Source organism: Ambystoma mexicanum, chromosome 12, assembly GCF_040938575.1.
Source record: "Ambystoma mexicanum isolate Mex_15411 chromosome 12, UKY_AmexF1_1, whole genome shotgun sequence".
NCBI lineage: Eukaryota > Metazoa > Chordata > Amphibia > Caudata > Ambystomatidae > Ambystoma > Ambystoma mexicanum.
Window position 1 is genome coordinate 935,586,202 of NC_090936.1, and position 16,395 is coordinate 935,602,596.

Consider the following 16,395-nt stretch of genomic DNA (forward strand, 5'->3'; position numbering starts at 1 on the left):
TTCAGTTCCCTGTAGTATTCCACCCCCACCTTGCACTCTCTGAAAGGCTGCCTGCAAGACAACCAACAACACTCCTGAAGCCCCTACTGCCCCGGGCCCGACACACACAGACCGCTTTCAATTGACCGCTTGGTCACCTCGATGTGCGATCCCAGGCCGGTCGCTCTGAAAACCAAAGTCCTGCTCACCACCAAGGGAGGCTGCCAAGGAGGAATGAAGCAGGCCGAAAAACGACCCGAGGAAGTCAGCATCAAAAGGTTGAATCTGGAATGGCGGTTGGTGTTGAGAGCTGAGGCAGCAGGGGCACGGCAGCACAGGTGTCCAAGGAGAGATGAAGGTCCTGATTTACAGAATAAATTGTGCAGCACCAAAGTAAATAACACCAATAAAAGGCACTATGGGCCGCACAATAATAAACCCAATGATTTACAGATCTGCCTCTGCGCCCTGCGCCACGTCTGAGTGCGCAAGGGACTGGCCATCCCACAGGACAAGAAGGGGCGGAATATGCAAAACCCCTCATTAAAATCGAAAAATGAGGGATAAAATGGGCGTGGGGTGGGAGGCACCCAGTAAATGCACAAACATGCCCCATGAAGTGCAAACAAGGCCGTATGTATTCACAGAATAACCTCTGGACCTGCACCAACCAAAATGCTCCAAACCCCACCACCACCCGTGACCAGGCGCAATGTGAGACTGCGCTGTGCAATTGCCAGAAACAGAACCCACTGTGCAAACGCAGCGAAAGACCTGCACCATGCCGGTCCGTGCACTGCTCGCATACCTATTGCTACATGGAAGGAGAAGGCAAAGGAGAAGGAATTTACCATACACAGACAACAATATTTGGCATGAATGATGAGGATGTCTATGGCACATACCACTTTCTCCCCCCATGTAATCCTTGATTTGGTCAGGGAGTGGTAGAATGTCCTGGTCTCATGAATAATGTGCTCACAGCCAATTCCACCTTTGGTGAAAGTCCTAACAGCACTACACTTCCTGGGCACCGGCGCATGTGTGCACAGCCACATTGACATGCTGTGCAATGTGCAGTCAAGGCAGAGTGGCACATACATTCTATGCCATTGCCCAGTTTCCATGGGTACCTGAAGCAATAGATTGCACACATGTTGCACTACAGCCCCCACGAGCACCAAACACATAAACGGGAACTGTAAAAATTGTCATTCGCTTAATGTGCAGGTCATCTGTGATGCCAAGGGCAACATAATACACGTGAACGCAAACTACCCTGATGCACCCACGACAGCTACATACTACACCATTCCCCCATCCACCAGGCACTGGCATCTGGAACATTTGGAAACAAGTGGCTCATTCATGAGTATCACCCTGCACACACACAAAAACACACAGATTGTGGTCCACATGAAATCCAAACCACCGTACCACGACATCCTAAACCACATAACTATGTACTATGTTCCTTGTCATACACAGGGGACAGCGCAAACCTTCTCTCACCATTCCTGATTACGCCTATCCGAAACCCCACCACACCAGTGGAGATCACTACAACACAGCACACATTGCGACCAGAGGCATAATCAAACGCACATTTGGAGTGCTGAAAGCACGCTTCTGCTGCCTCGACCATTCAGGTGGAGTACTGTTGTATACACCAGCTGTGCCATGTAAGATCATATTGGCATGCTGCATCTTGCATAATATAGCCACATGTCATGGCATACAAATAGAAGTGCATGTGGGGTTGTGCCCGCAGTCACAGGCAGGACCCATACCAATTTTAGGCCAAAGGGTCAGAAGCCAGCACATACAAGACCAGCTTTTTCAGACATACTTCACATAAAAACCATACAGTGTGACAGCCACACCATAGCCACATCCCAGAACGCCTTCAATGATGAAACATGGCAAATCCTTTTGAGCCATAGAACACTACCTGAGAATTGCAGTCCATGGTGGATATTTGGTGTGTCCCTCATACTTATACAAACCACACAAATCTTACTACTAAAACCACACAGCAAAACATTTTTAAAAAAGGCCAGTGTCACTAGTATGACACATAGCAATGCCAAGGAAACACACACAATCACACACAGCAGACAACAGGGCCACTCGGCAACACATACCAACTAATAAAGCAACATGAACATGTGACATCCAACAAAGCAAAACCAAGGCCATTGCAGAACATCCCATACTTATGCACTCCCATTACCAGTTGAGGATGCATGAAGCAGCAACAAGTACATAGCCAATGACTGACTGACATCCCATCAATGAACATGCACCACTGAAAACCAAACACAAGGTGACCTGCACCCATGTCCACAGCTCCACAAGCCTGTGAGTGCTTGGAGATGCCAGTGCAGTGGGTGAACACGCTGCTGCATGCAGGTTCCCCCCAACACTGGCCTGTACCAGCATGAAAGCCTCACCAGAACTACAATGTGTGTACAGTGGCTGACTTAGTGGGGGTCAGACCAGCACCACAACACACGTACTGAGCAGCTGCCATATTTGCCGGGTCAAGTGACTACAGGTGACTCCATGGCACACCCATGTACCAGTACCGGGGGTGGGGTTGTGGCCATCATCCTAGAATAGGTGTCGGAAGCACATCCAGGGAACAGAACCACAGCAGGCAAACAGCATGGCATGGCCATCTGACACAGCACACATGGAGAATGTTGCCTTGCATTCATCCAAAAACATGTCTCAGGAGGATAGCTCAGGAGCAACGTGCTCGCCTTGGAAGCAAGACGACACAGGGCAACACAGGTTCGATCCCTGGGTCCGCGCTTAGAAACCTCTGGGTATTAAGCGTGTTATAAATAACCTATCATATCATATCATACCATAACCAAAAATCACAAATATCGACAATGCAGAAATACCTGAAGCACTCATGTGAATAATTCCAGCTGGTGTGAGGTGAAACTCAGGTGCGTAGGATGCACAAGCATGATGGATTTGCAACCCAACACCAAACATGGCAGGACATGGCAGGACATCGCATGCAAGGAACCCAGAACCTGACATGAAAATAAACCTGCACCAAAAAAGCATGCCAAGTGAATGGTCTAGCAGCAGAGACACGTGCACAGAAGGACCACCAGCTCACAGAGCCCGACCAGCATGCTTCTGACACCTACACAACTCCAATCAGCACCAAAAGATCACCAAAGGCTCAGCTGATGACTGTGACAAACCAACACATATCACCACTATGATACAATCATGCACCACCCTACCACTGGCCCATTAGGACAGTACTGCAATGCATAACCAAACATACATGCAAAGCCTATGCTTGTCCTACCTTACATCGGATCCATGCTGTTGCGCTGTGCATCCCCAACACCGCCACCACTGTGCCTCGCCATTTGAGAAAGGAGGGTCAGTGTCAAGCAGAGGGAATAGGGAAAAGGGTGAATGGAGAGTGTCCAGTTCGCATTCACAGGGTGGCCATAAGCCGACAGAGCAAAGTGACCTGAAGAGATGACAGATACATGAGCATCAGTGAGCACCTACCCAGTCACACACATACCACATGTAAGCTACTACCTGGATCAACATTGAATTCCTACCTGAAGGTCCTATCATGTTCCACGGGAAACCAGCATGTCAGTTGATGTCCCTGAACATTATATCCTGAACATGACTCGGTTATCACAACTCCAAAAGTACCATCCTGACAACTGTACATGGCACCACTTGGCAATGTTCTTCACAAAACGAAAAATAGAAGACTACCTTGTCCTGGCCACAGAATATGAAATGAAAAAATGTACATCCATCAAGGTCAACATAGTCACTGGGGTATTTGAGTAAGTAGCATGGTGAGGTGAGAATCAAAACAAAAACGTAGTGGAGGGACACCGAAACACAGCATATCTTGACATCACCCAAACAAGGAGCCTTCCTGTGGTTCCCCATGTGAAGGCTGTTTCTGGCCATGCAAGGGCAGCACCTGGTCCTCCTCCGCAGCTGCCACATGTGACACTGATGCATGCAACAGGTTGCCAAGCACTACAAGGTCCTGGTGTGTCTCTTTGCGTGTCTCACTCAAGTCAGACTTCATAGATGCCCTCGAAGCATCCATCTGGATGTTGATGGTGTGCCTCAGGGATGACATCTGAAGAAGTAGAGTCTCCCTTGAAGCCCTCATCTCATCATGCAGGCATTCTCTCAAGGCATATATCTCACCTCACAACAGCTGGAATTCCGTGCACACAGTGGCATTGGATGCAATGATGCTGTCAGCGAGGCGATGCATGTCCCTGCAATCTCCTACATCACCTCACCCTGTTGCACAATTTCGCGGACCACTTCCTTGTCCAAGTCAAACCTTGCAGCAGGCATACACCTACCACATGTGCAAGGTCGCTGAAAACATGAGGATGCAGTCCCTGCCTGCCTGGGTGTTTGCACTGACATGGCATGTGTGTCCACATGCAAACCACCACCTGCACACACCACCGTCAAGTCCACGGCAGGGGTTGGCAATACTGCAGGCACTGTGCCACTTGAAGCAGCATGGCTCGCCACAGGCAGGGGCATGGTCTCCTGCCCGCATCAGGCTCCCCATTGTCTATGAACTCAAGGGGGAACATACGGTCGGGACTGCTGAGTTGCTGTTGATCTGCCATCTCCCTCAATAAGGCTGCCACATCATCATCCTCCTCCTCCCCAGATGAGTCCTGTCTAGGCATGCTGATGATGCTCTGCAACAGCCGCGGGTTCTCGACACGCAGTGCTGCCTTGCCACTGCTGGTGCTTGGTTGCGCATCCCCTGACATGCCCACTGGCACCTGCTCCCCCTCAGCTGCAGCTGCATCTCGAAAAACAAGACAACACAAATCATGTCAACATCTCCGAACACACATGCCTCACTGCAATAGCAAGCAGCACAAACAGTAATAATCACCCACACGTGGCCATGTTGCCATGATTAGTCCGTGTGCAGCAAAATCCAATACCTAAACCCGCATGGACAGACAATGCGAAGATGACAGTCATCACCTCTGTAAATCTCACAGTATATCTGGCAACAAGTTACAAAAGCACACAATGTACCACAGGCATGTATTGCAAGTGGCCGACACAGCGGTCACCGGTGTGCAAATACATGCACTTTAGAGCATGCAAACATCAAATACAACTGCTACCACAGACAACATGACAATGTTGGCGGTTTCTGCACCCAGTAATCCTAGTAGTCCGCGCATATGCAGTTTGCACAGCGTAATGCGCGTAATTTACATGTTTCAGGACTTTCTTCTTTTTGCACCTGGAGTTGGATGTGTCCAATGACAACTCAGTGCAACCAGTCCTGGACACATCTTGGCCTGCTTGCACACTCCTGGAAACCCTACAGCGTGTATGAGGTGCACAGTCTGCTCCAGGTGGACTCTGGCACACCAACAATACATTGCTACTTGCTGCTACTATGTGCAGGTGAGTTGGGGAATGTTGAAGGGTGCACCTGTGGATCTATAGCTGCATGCAGGAGGGCAGTGGGATGGTGGAACTCATGGGGATGGTGTAGCATTATGAGGGCATGGTGTGTTGCAGCTGGGCACTGACCTATGTATGGGCAGGCACATGTGGCATGGACACAGTCACAATGCATTGTAGTTGACTTCTACTTGGCCACCATGCACATGTGAGCCACATTGGCAGTTGCATGAATTGTGATAATTGTGATATTGAGGTGCTTAGGTTAGTTGTGTGGCAGAGACATGAACAGCTGGACGTTGATTGTGCATGTGTGGGTGTATTGGTCCATGCCCAGGTGACACCAGGAACATTGTCACTGTCTGTTTTCCCTTCATTTCCTGGATTGGCATTGGCTGTGGGAGGGGGGACAATGTGCAGTGACCATATTTGGGGCCTTATGATGTGAGTGGGTGACATGGGGATCGAACTGAGGGCTGTAGCGTCCTTCCTACAATGGTTGTTAGACTTGTTTCTCTGTTACAGGTGCATCCCAGGCCCTGTGCCAGCCTGCCTGCATCACCACCAACATGTCGGCTACATCCACCTCAACCTCAAGGGTCACATGGATGAGGACTGACAACTTTTCAGGGGCAGAGGTTGCCATACTGTGTGATCAGGTGCTCGAGCACTCTGATGCCCTATTCCACCAAGAGCAGCAGCTTGTGGCGGTCGGCCATAGGCGGATTTGGTAGGACATTGCCACGGCTGTGAACATCGAGGGAGTGGCCGAATAGACCGTTGACAACATCAAGAAGAGATGGGATGACATGAGGATCTGCTGCCAAAAGAAAGCCAGGCTGCTATCGATGTTGGACCAACATCAGAGGGGCCCTCGGGCAGACACCTTAGGATTCCAAGACTCCACCTCAGGGTCCTGCAGAGGGTGAACCTGGAACTACATGACCAGGTCCTCATACTGCAGGAGCATATCAAGGCTGCAGGTGAGTCTACCCTGTTAGCTCAATGGGTCTGGATGTATATGACATGTGATGTGTATGCATTTTGTTGTGGTCAATGGTCGCAGGATACAGCAGTGTAGTGTGACCAGGTGTAGTTTACATTGTTGTCCCAGTGACTTTGGCATGACTCATGTGTGCTGTGTACATGGTGCATTCATGGTTACCTTCTGTGTGTGTCCCATGGGTGCGTAGATCTTAAGAGGATGTGCCAAGGAGATACTTGCATCTAGCCGTGGCCTCGAGGGGTTGCATGTTGATGTCAGTGGTCTTGGGCCTGACAGATTGTTATCCCACCTTCACACTCAGTACCCAGTGGAATGTTTATGGATGGCCACATGCGGTCAGGGGGAACAGGCCACCATCTGAGATGTCAGATGTGGATTCACCCTTTGTGAATTTGAGTGTTTGGTTGACCCTTCTGGAGTCATGTTGCGATGCATGTTAGGGGTTGTTGTGGTCAGGATGGACTAGTATCTTGAGGGCTCTTGGATGGTTGACTTGCCAGGTGGATGTGGTGGTCTACAGAGGGGAGCAGTGAGCCTGTCATATCCGCCTTGGCCATGGGCATTTACCGTGCATGGGTGCGGGTAGAGGGTCCTTGGTCAATGGTGGATGGCGATGTTTGTGTAGATGATGTAATGTTGATGGCTGCATGTCTCTGTGATTTGTTCCTGTCATCACGTGTGCCCCTTCCATGCAGCCACTAAGCCATGCAGAATGGTGTTCCTCTGGATTGGGAACTGTTTACTCACTGAAGAGACATGCATTAATTTAGTTGTCTGTTTGCATCATGTGTTCCATTCTCACATGTCTTGCTTTAGATGCTGTATCATTGGATGCATGTTGTGATTGGGACGTGGCTTTTGTATGTGTGATTGCAGGATATGGCAACTGTGTTCTTGGGTCCTGCACATGTGCACACAAATTCTGAAATGCCTCTCATCTCTCCCTTTCTAACCAGTGTTGCATGCAGTTGCGGAATCAAGCAAGGTGGACGAGCAGGTGGCAAGGCCAAGGACCTCAAGGAGGCTGCGCAGATGGCATACACAGATCCACTCAATAACTTCACCTGAGGGACAGGTATGAGCTGAGGGTTCATCTTCTGATGTATGGGATATTGCCATGGACCTGCGGGGAGTCCTCAGAGGCAGATGGCCAGGGTGAATCTATGCGCCACTCAGACAGGCAGGCTGACACAGGGGTGACATCTGGGTTGTCAGGGTCCGGTGTGGTGGGGGTGGAGGAGGCATTTGTTGGCATGTCCATGGTTTCAGGTGGTGTTACATCTGATGTGCAGGCTGCGGATGTGCGCCTAGTACAAGAGGGTGTGCAGGACACACTGGCAGGGTCAGCCATTGACACTGTCCATTCCTCTGCAGGTTTGTGCAGCAATGTTGACGCCACGACTCAGACTACCCTGGCAGTGCGTGCTGAGGATGTAATTAGGGATGCTGTGCTGCCCATGCTCATCTCAGGCCGTAGCCGGCAGCTGGCTTCACTCAATGCCCTGGTCATCATCCGTGGCCAACTGGTCAGCCATCATGGGCAGGTGTGCAACATTCTGTCCCAGACAGCTGGAGCACTGCTGGGTGTGGTCAACATGGTTCAGGCATCAGCCACAGGGCACCCATAGGTGTGGACTCCAAGCAGGCAACCGCAGCAGGATTGTCTTTCACGTTCACCTGTTTGCTGCCCTGGTACTACCTTTACAATCTGTGGGGATACAAGTGCACATGGGGGGCATTTCACTGGTACTGGGCTCGGCCTTGTCAGGCACGCATGATGAGGCAGTGCAGGTGGACATGACACATCTGGAGAGTGGTGGGCCAGGACTTCCCTCCAGGAGTAGGTCATCTTTCCGGAGGGAGGCCCAATGCCAGAGGAAGGCTAATAGATGGAGAGAGGAGTTGCACCAGTGGAGATGTGCACGGCAGTGGTTGGAGGCAAGGCATGCCCAGCGCACATACTCAATATGCCTGGGGAGGATGGTGGCAATGGAGCGTATTTGTGTAGCCACGACATGCCAGCTACAGCGCATGCAGCAGCAGGAGGAGCGGTGCTATGCTGTGGGGGACGCAACTTACTGGGCCAGGGCTGCTGCATATGCAAGGGCGGAGGTCTTACGAGCAGAGATTGAGACTGGGAGCTGGAGGGCTGCAGAACAGATAGAGCAGGCAACTCAAGAGGCCCTGCAGGCCCTCAGGGAGATCACAGAGGCACGTCTGCGAGAAGTGGAGGCGGTAACATAGGCTCCATTGAACCTGGAGTTTCCAGGAATGGGACAGTAGCTGTGACTGTATATATGTTTTTTTGTTGTTTGCATCATTGATGTTGTTTTTGGAGGAGGGATTTGTATGACTTTCTTTTGGTCGAGTTGTACAATTTCTTTAGATGATTTGCAATGATATTTCAGTTATGTCTTTGGTTATATGGGATTCCTGTGGTTATGTTTTCATTTCTACATGGGGACAATTGCTTTCTGAAATGCTCATGCGTGTGTGCAGTCATCTATTGTGTGGCATGCCACACTTCTGCTTTTGAGGGGCCATGCCACATGATCAGGTGGTGTGCTTCTCTGGATTTGTGTGCCATCACTCAGCGTGTCATGGTTCTGTGTAGATTATGTTCTGTGTGGAATTTGTACATGCATGTGCTCAAGGTGCATGCGGGATTTGTGTTTACATGTGCACATTGCTAATAGGCATAATGTGTGCTGTTTGCAGGTGAGGGTGGTGGTGGTGGGGAGTTTTGATGGTTGGTCATACTGGTTGTTGGTGTGGGGCTCCATGGTGTTTATTGCACAGATGGTAATTTGTCCAGGTATGTGATTGACTCTGTTGCGGGGATGGTGGCTGTGCCTTGCTGTGCACATGTATGTTGCACTGTTGACCCATGTGTTGATGTGATGTGGTTCTTCAGTATGGACTCACTGCTCCTATGTGTTTGGTCGATGTGTTGTTGATGTGGGTGTGCTCTCATGGCTGATGTTTCTATCTGCAAGGCTTTCTTGGGGTCCCAGGTGTATAGGGTGTGGTTTTGTTGGGGTTGATGGTATTTGTTGCTCAGTGTTTTGGGTGGTCCCATTGATAGTCACTGTCTTGTTCAGTATATGTAGTGTTGCTGCATACTGCTGCATTTATGGTCTTGTGCTGGGTTGAATTCATTTCATGCACCCTGGCTGCTAATGTATGTGCTACTCAACAAACGGCACGCCAACGTGTGTGGGTCTGATGGGTGTGTGTGGTGCTCCAGATAAGATTTTGAGTTGGGAGTATTGTACTCCCTATTTTTAAACTTTGAGAGTAAATGTGATTGTAAGAGAGTACAAATTAATTTTCCCTTTTGCAAGAGAGAAAAATGTATGTGACATCCAGCCGACAAAAACTGTATGGAAATCATTACTACGCTGCCACTTTCTGCATTATGACAGAATTCACCTTTCATTATTTCTCTAAGATCTGGCCATTTGATCTCTCCTGTATATATTTAAATGTTGAAAACACAAAAACTAGCCAATTGCATAGTAAAGCAAGCATGAATTGTATTGTGTGTTTTGAGGTTCTATAGTAGAATTGTCTTTTGATGTTTAATGAAAGTCCTTGTTTGTTGGAGCTATTACTACCTAATGGTATGCCAATGTTATGATACAACAGTGCAGAGAGGCAAGGACTCCATGCTAAATTCTATATCTATTCTATATCTATTCTATATTCTATATCTAATCTCATGGTCAAATGGTTATTTATATAGCGGTTTTGGCAAAGCACTGTGCACTGTGCATATTACATATTTTTTACAAGTATCACCACACCGAAGTTGGTACTACTTTATCGACAGTTAAAGGATGAAAGGCTTAGTTGGCCTTGCCGGGATTCAAACCTGCAACCTACAGATCACGCACAGATCACTGTAACGAGTGGCCAACCGGCTAACATCCTTCAGAGGTCGGTTAACTGAGTATTGAAAACCTATCTGGATTATCACAGGGACAGGTTTTGCTGAGTTTGTATTTCAATTACAAATGTAACATTCATTTGTTTGTTTTTGAACAGCGGTTGCGCTTCCTGGAGAGTCAGGTTTTGGATGTTTTAATTAATTGCAGTCTTGAAGATTTGAGAGGCTAGAACACCTGTGATTGGTGTAATGACAATCACTCACCCGTGAACAAAGACTCTGCTGCCACTGAGCTTTTATAGTAATGTACCCCATTGACTGCATGGTTGAATGAATGTAAACTAGACTGAGTATACATTAAATTATAAGTGTAAAAATGATCTGCCTCTGCATGATTATGCACACAGCACAGGAACTCTGAAAAATACAATGTGCAATACTGGTTTGTTTTCACTGGAAAAAAGCATAATTTGTTACAAAATATTAATTCTCAATTACAACTTAGTTTTCCATCGGATTCATTTTACAATCCTAAAATTCTAGCAAAAAAAATATGCAACACAGCAGAAGCTGAATGGAAATAAAATATTCCTTTCATCGAAGTGCGCAGTTTCTTTTTTTTTTTAAAGGCTTCAGAGAAATACATTTTGTTTCAGAAGTGTTTATCCATTACTTACAATTACATCCATGTAGATAAAAACCAAAAGAAGCCTTCTAGTTTCTGTCAAGTAGCCTGACATTTGCACTGCACTCTGCTCTAAACTTGTGTATAAATGTAGACAGGAAAATAATAAAGCTATCATATTTACAAGATTTTCATGCGTAAAAAGACCTTGTATGCACCTTATTTGGAGGCCTGGGTCTGTGCGTTGAGATGTTTATGGATGAACATGTGCTGCATGTGAATGGGTGTCATCACCTCCACAGGTATGTACGATATATAGTGACATTGATTTTTCCATGGCGTACCTCATGTGTGACAAATCTGTGTAGTGTTTTTGTCTTTCCGACTGGTGCACTTGTGTGGCTGGGGATGTGATGGCACACTGGTCACTGAAACTTCTAGGGATGGTGTGAGGGAACATTTGTGTGGATGTGCTTATACGATGGGACAGTTGTCCTCCACTATATATTGTGTGGCAGGTATTGTCAGGTTGTATTGCTCGGGAGGGGTGTTATGGTGAATATGTTGTTGCAACCACCATACGGTGCAATTGTCAGTTATTGTCGTGGTGCCAGATTCTAGTGCAATCATGTTTGTGGACACTCATTCGGGACACACACACACTGTTTGTGGTTTAGGTGATGTTTACTCTAGGTCATGAAACATGGTTCAGTAGGGTGTTGTGGTTACTCACTAGAGGTGTTGTTGCTTCTGGTAGTATATGTTGGGTATTGAGCTGTGTGCTGGCATGCAGTGCATTGTTTCTTGGAGTGACAGTGCTGGGTTCTTGTGGGGTGCAGTCGCCAGGGGACAATGCCTGTTGTGGCCCTGTCCAGGACCAGGGTACATCCCTCTCTGCATTCACCTTGTATGTGCGTCCAGCTGATGTGTTTAGTTGTGAGTCACGTTTGTCTCAGGCCATACTGTCAGGCTCAGTGGGTGCACAGTGGTCTGCATTGATGGCTTGTGTGTCATGCCCGAACTCCCGATGCACATCAAGTTCTTCACCTGGGACACCTGCCAGGGGCTGGGACACACATGGCCCACTGCTTCGATGCTCACTTTTCCATCCAACAGTCCTCCGGGCAATCAGGCAACACATTCAATGGGGGCAGACATTCATGATGAGCAGTGGTTGGCCGCCTGCCTTCCTGTTGCACACATACTGGTGCAGGTGGGGCATCTGAATGCTGCACTGGAGGACCGCTAAATGTGGTGGACATTTAGCATCCACCGTTGTGCACCCACTGGTGTGTGGTGATGGTGCCAACTAAGTGACATGTATGTTGTTTTGTATTCTGAAATGTATTTTTTGTCACAGGGAGGCGTGTGTGCTCAGTTGTTGGGTTTAGAGGTCCACATTGTGTGTGCAGGTCCTTTGGTGTGATGCGTGTGTGTGGGGTTATGTGTGTGGTGTGTTTGGTGGTGTTACAGGGGTTGTGTTTATTGTGTGTGGGTGCACTTTGCATGTGGGTGACTCAGTTTCATGGGTGCACAGGGGGTGGGAATAGTGGGTGTAGGTGCCCTTTGCATGTGGGTGGCTCAGTTTCGGGGGGCGTATAGGAGGTGGAAACAGTGGGTGTAGGTAACCGTTGCATGTGAGTCATTCACTTTCATGGATGTACGGGGGTTGGGAATAGTGGATGTAGGTGTCCTTTGCATGTAAATGGCTCTGTTTTGGGGATGTACAAAGGGTGGGAATAGTGGGTGTAGGTGCCCTTTGCATGTGGGTGGCCCCGTTTCAGGTGTGTACGAGGGGTGGGAATAGTGGGTGTAGGTTCCCTTTGCATGTGGATGGCTCCATTTCGGGGGTTTACAGGGGTGGGAATAGTGGGTGTAGGTGCCCTTTGCATGTGGGTGGCTCAGTTTTGGCGGGACATAAAGGAGGTGGAAATAGTGGGTGTAGGTGCCCGTTGCATGTGGGTGGCTCAGTTTCATGGGTGTACACGGGGTGGGAATAGTGGGTGAAGGTGTCCTTTGCATGTAAATGTCTCCGTTTTAGGGATGTACAAAGGGTTGGAATAGTGGCTGTAGGTGCCATTTGCATGTGGGTGGCTCAGTTTCATGGGTCTAGAGGGGGTGGGAATAGTAGGTGTAGGTGTACGTTGCATTCGGGGTGCGCAGCTTTATTTGATGCATGGGGTTGTTGATGGTTGGTATGGGTCCAGCGCTTGGTGGTTGCTTGTCCGCCGTGCTATTTTTGTTGCATCTGGTGTAATGGATCGAAATGTGTGCAAAACAATATGTTTTCGATGGATCTTTGTTTTGCACTAGGGGTGTTATCTGCTGTAATCCTATATTTTTTGCACGCTTGGGCCCTGCTGGCGCTTAATTCTGTAAATCGACTTCTAGCACGATGCAATCCAAGAGCACGCGCAGATTTTTCTGCACTACTTTTGTGCTTCTTTCTGTAATCCAGGCCAAAGTCTTATGCTCACTTCTCCCTCGGCCTTCTTTTATGCAACAATTTTCACTGGGTGCCGCCAGTCACCCCTGTTCCTGTCTGCTCCCGGCCCGCCCATCCCGGCAGCCGGCATACCCTCTATTAGCGAGTCTTGCCTTCGCTTGCACTTATCCCATACATAGAGCCTATTGATTCAACAATAAGTTTGCTGATTATTTAAAATGAAATGAAGCAAACGGATTTATACTTGGGGCATGTTCTCAAATAACTGGGCACCTAAACATAGCAAACATGTCTCAGGGTTTCTGTGCTATAACGACTGATGTTCAGTCTGCCCCCTTCACACATTAGTATTACGTTCACATGCCATCCACTCATTTATTAATTAGCTCCTGGGCAGCCACCTACGTGCTTGTAGTACATTTCACCACGATGGGCCTTAAAGGCCTCTAATGATGAATTGCCCAAAAGAGGAAAAATACATGTGGCAAAGTGATAGAAATTAACCCAGGACAGCAACGGACACAGGGGGCGCGCGCGTGCGCGCACGAACGCACGCACGCGCGCGCGCACACGCACACACACACACACACACCACCCCCACCCCCCTTTCTCTCTCGGTCTCTCTCTCTGCTGAGTACATCCCATGGCATGACACTCCTTCCGAAAGGCCCTGCGTTAACTGGACCCAACAACACCTCCTAAAGTGGTGTCTGACCTCTCCACCTCCCCTGCTTCTCGAAGATAGTTTTAATTTCCCGGCCATCAAGAATTAATTCCAGAAAGCCTCCTGCGGTTTCTTGATGGACGGCACATGACAACCCTTAGGAAGGAAAATGCCCCCGATTTCCCTGCGGGGGAAGAGTAGGCTCGTGCAGTAACATTTTTCTGCACGGATGGCTAAAACAGAAACGTTTTCTGAGCTCACATCTTCCTGACGTCTGGACCCTAATGGTTACTTATAGCTTTTTGCTTGTCTAACATTTCCCCAGTCCTGGGAGAGATCAGCCTCCTGTGCATTCGCAATGTATACATTTTTCTTTTCCATTTCCTTTTTTTCATTTGACATTCTATTTCCACCATGCTTTACATGATTGGCAATTTACATTGCGGGAGTTGATTGATTGAGGTGCCCTTTCGCGAGGAAACCAATATATTTTCATTTGTTGTGAAAATGTCTCTTTTTAGGCCACTTCCACCGTGATTCCTCATTGTTGTTCTTCTCCGTTTTGTTCTTTCAAAAAAAGGTCATGTAAATAACTGTGTATGAATTTAAGAAAGGCAATTTGGTATACAGTGGATTTGAATTATTTACATTTGTTTGGGCGTTTAGCGCTGCACGTCACATGCCAGCCATTTCCGAGCGCTCTATTCAGCAGAAGAGTTGTGACTATAGGCAGTGATGTCCCACTGACTTGATAGAATCGTCAGAAAACCTTAGCTGCCCCACATTCAAACTGGTTGTTGAAGCCGCATTTGACATGCATCTCATGTCAGGCCATTGATCCAGTCATATCTTCCTAATTATTTGACATACAGCTGGAAATGTCAACTCTGTCATTCGTAAAAGCCAGCTAGCTTTTCAGAATTACCACAGTGTGTGCCATGAATCTCCAGAAAAATTCGAATTTTCCCCCATTTTTGTAAACATATTCATTTTGGATAGTTTGACAACCAAGATGTTGCTGTTTGCTCTATTGACCAGTCCAACCTTACTTTGTAGTTCAGTTGCTGCCACTTTGTTGATTATAATGACCCAGAAGCACACTAGCACCCCTCCTCGATCTCGACCTGCAACCATCCAGAGCCACAGAAGCCCTCCTGAGGCCGTGACACCATTTGGAGCTTTGCAAGTTTCTGGCAGCTTTTTTGGTTACTTTCGTTTGCCTCTCATTCCATTTCCATCATCCCCAGCAATCAGTTAGTTATTGTTTTAATACACTGTCTGTCGTGATTATATATCATATTTAGTGACAAAACGTTGTTAAAGGGACGTTATGGTTAAGTTGCACTAATAAAAACCTACTAAATTCAGTGAAAAACATTGTTAAAGGGACATTATGGCTACAAGTAAAACCGGAACCCCCAGAAATATGCAAGTTATGGTAAACTAAGCAAGTATAACTCGCACCACGACTGTGCACTGCTAACACTAACACCCAGGACATCAAACATGAAACACTAACACCCAGGACATCAAACATGACATCACAAATGTCATTGATGACAATATTACTCCTTTCTTTCCAGCTGCCAGGGGATCCAGTGCTGCAGTTCCAGTCACCTGTGGCCCTACTAACTGGTCAGGGAGCGGTTTTCGCTTCTCTGACTGGTGCGTGGGGACGGAGGTATTTAGTCCACTCGGGAGATCACGTCTTGACAGACTTAGAAGCCTCATCTCTTTTCCGCGTGGACTATGGACACTGCTGCTGGTGACCAGGTAGTCGCCTTAGTGCAGGCCATTACGGTGCTGTGGGCTGACATGTCAGTCGCCACTGCACCCATTCATCAACGCTTAGATGCTATACGAAGTGAGTGTCATCCTCTTCCCCCTGATGAAGAATTTGGGGACTCAGCAGTTCAGCAGCCGCTGCCTGGTAACCCTTCCCCACAGCTCCTGTTTATGTACCTACCCCGTTGCCTTTGGCCACACCAGAGAATGACCCACATAAATTCCGTACCTTCCTTAACCAATGTAAATTACACTTCATGTGCAACCTCAAGCCTTCCCTGATTCTACCACAAAGGCTGCATTTACCCTCTCCCAGTTAAGCGGTATGGCTGCCACCTGGGCAAACCCGCTTCTGGAAGGTAATAGCCCCATCCTCTATGATTTTGACTTACTGGTTGCAGAAATGACCAGCGTGTTTGACACGTTTCAACGCCCAGGCTCGGGATCTCAAACTCCTTGATTTGGTTCAGGGCAAGGCCAGTCTATTGGATTTAACCAACTAGCTGCCGAGACCTCATGGCATGAG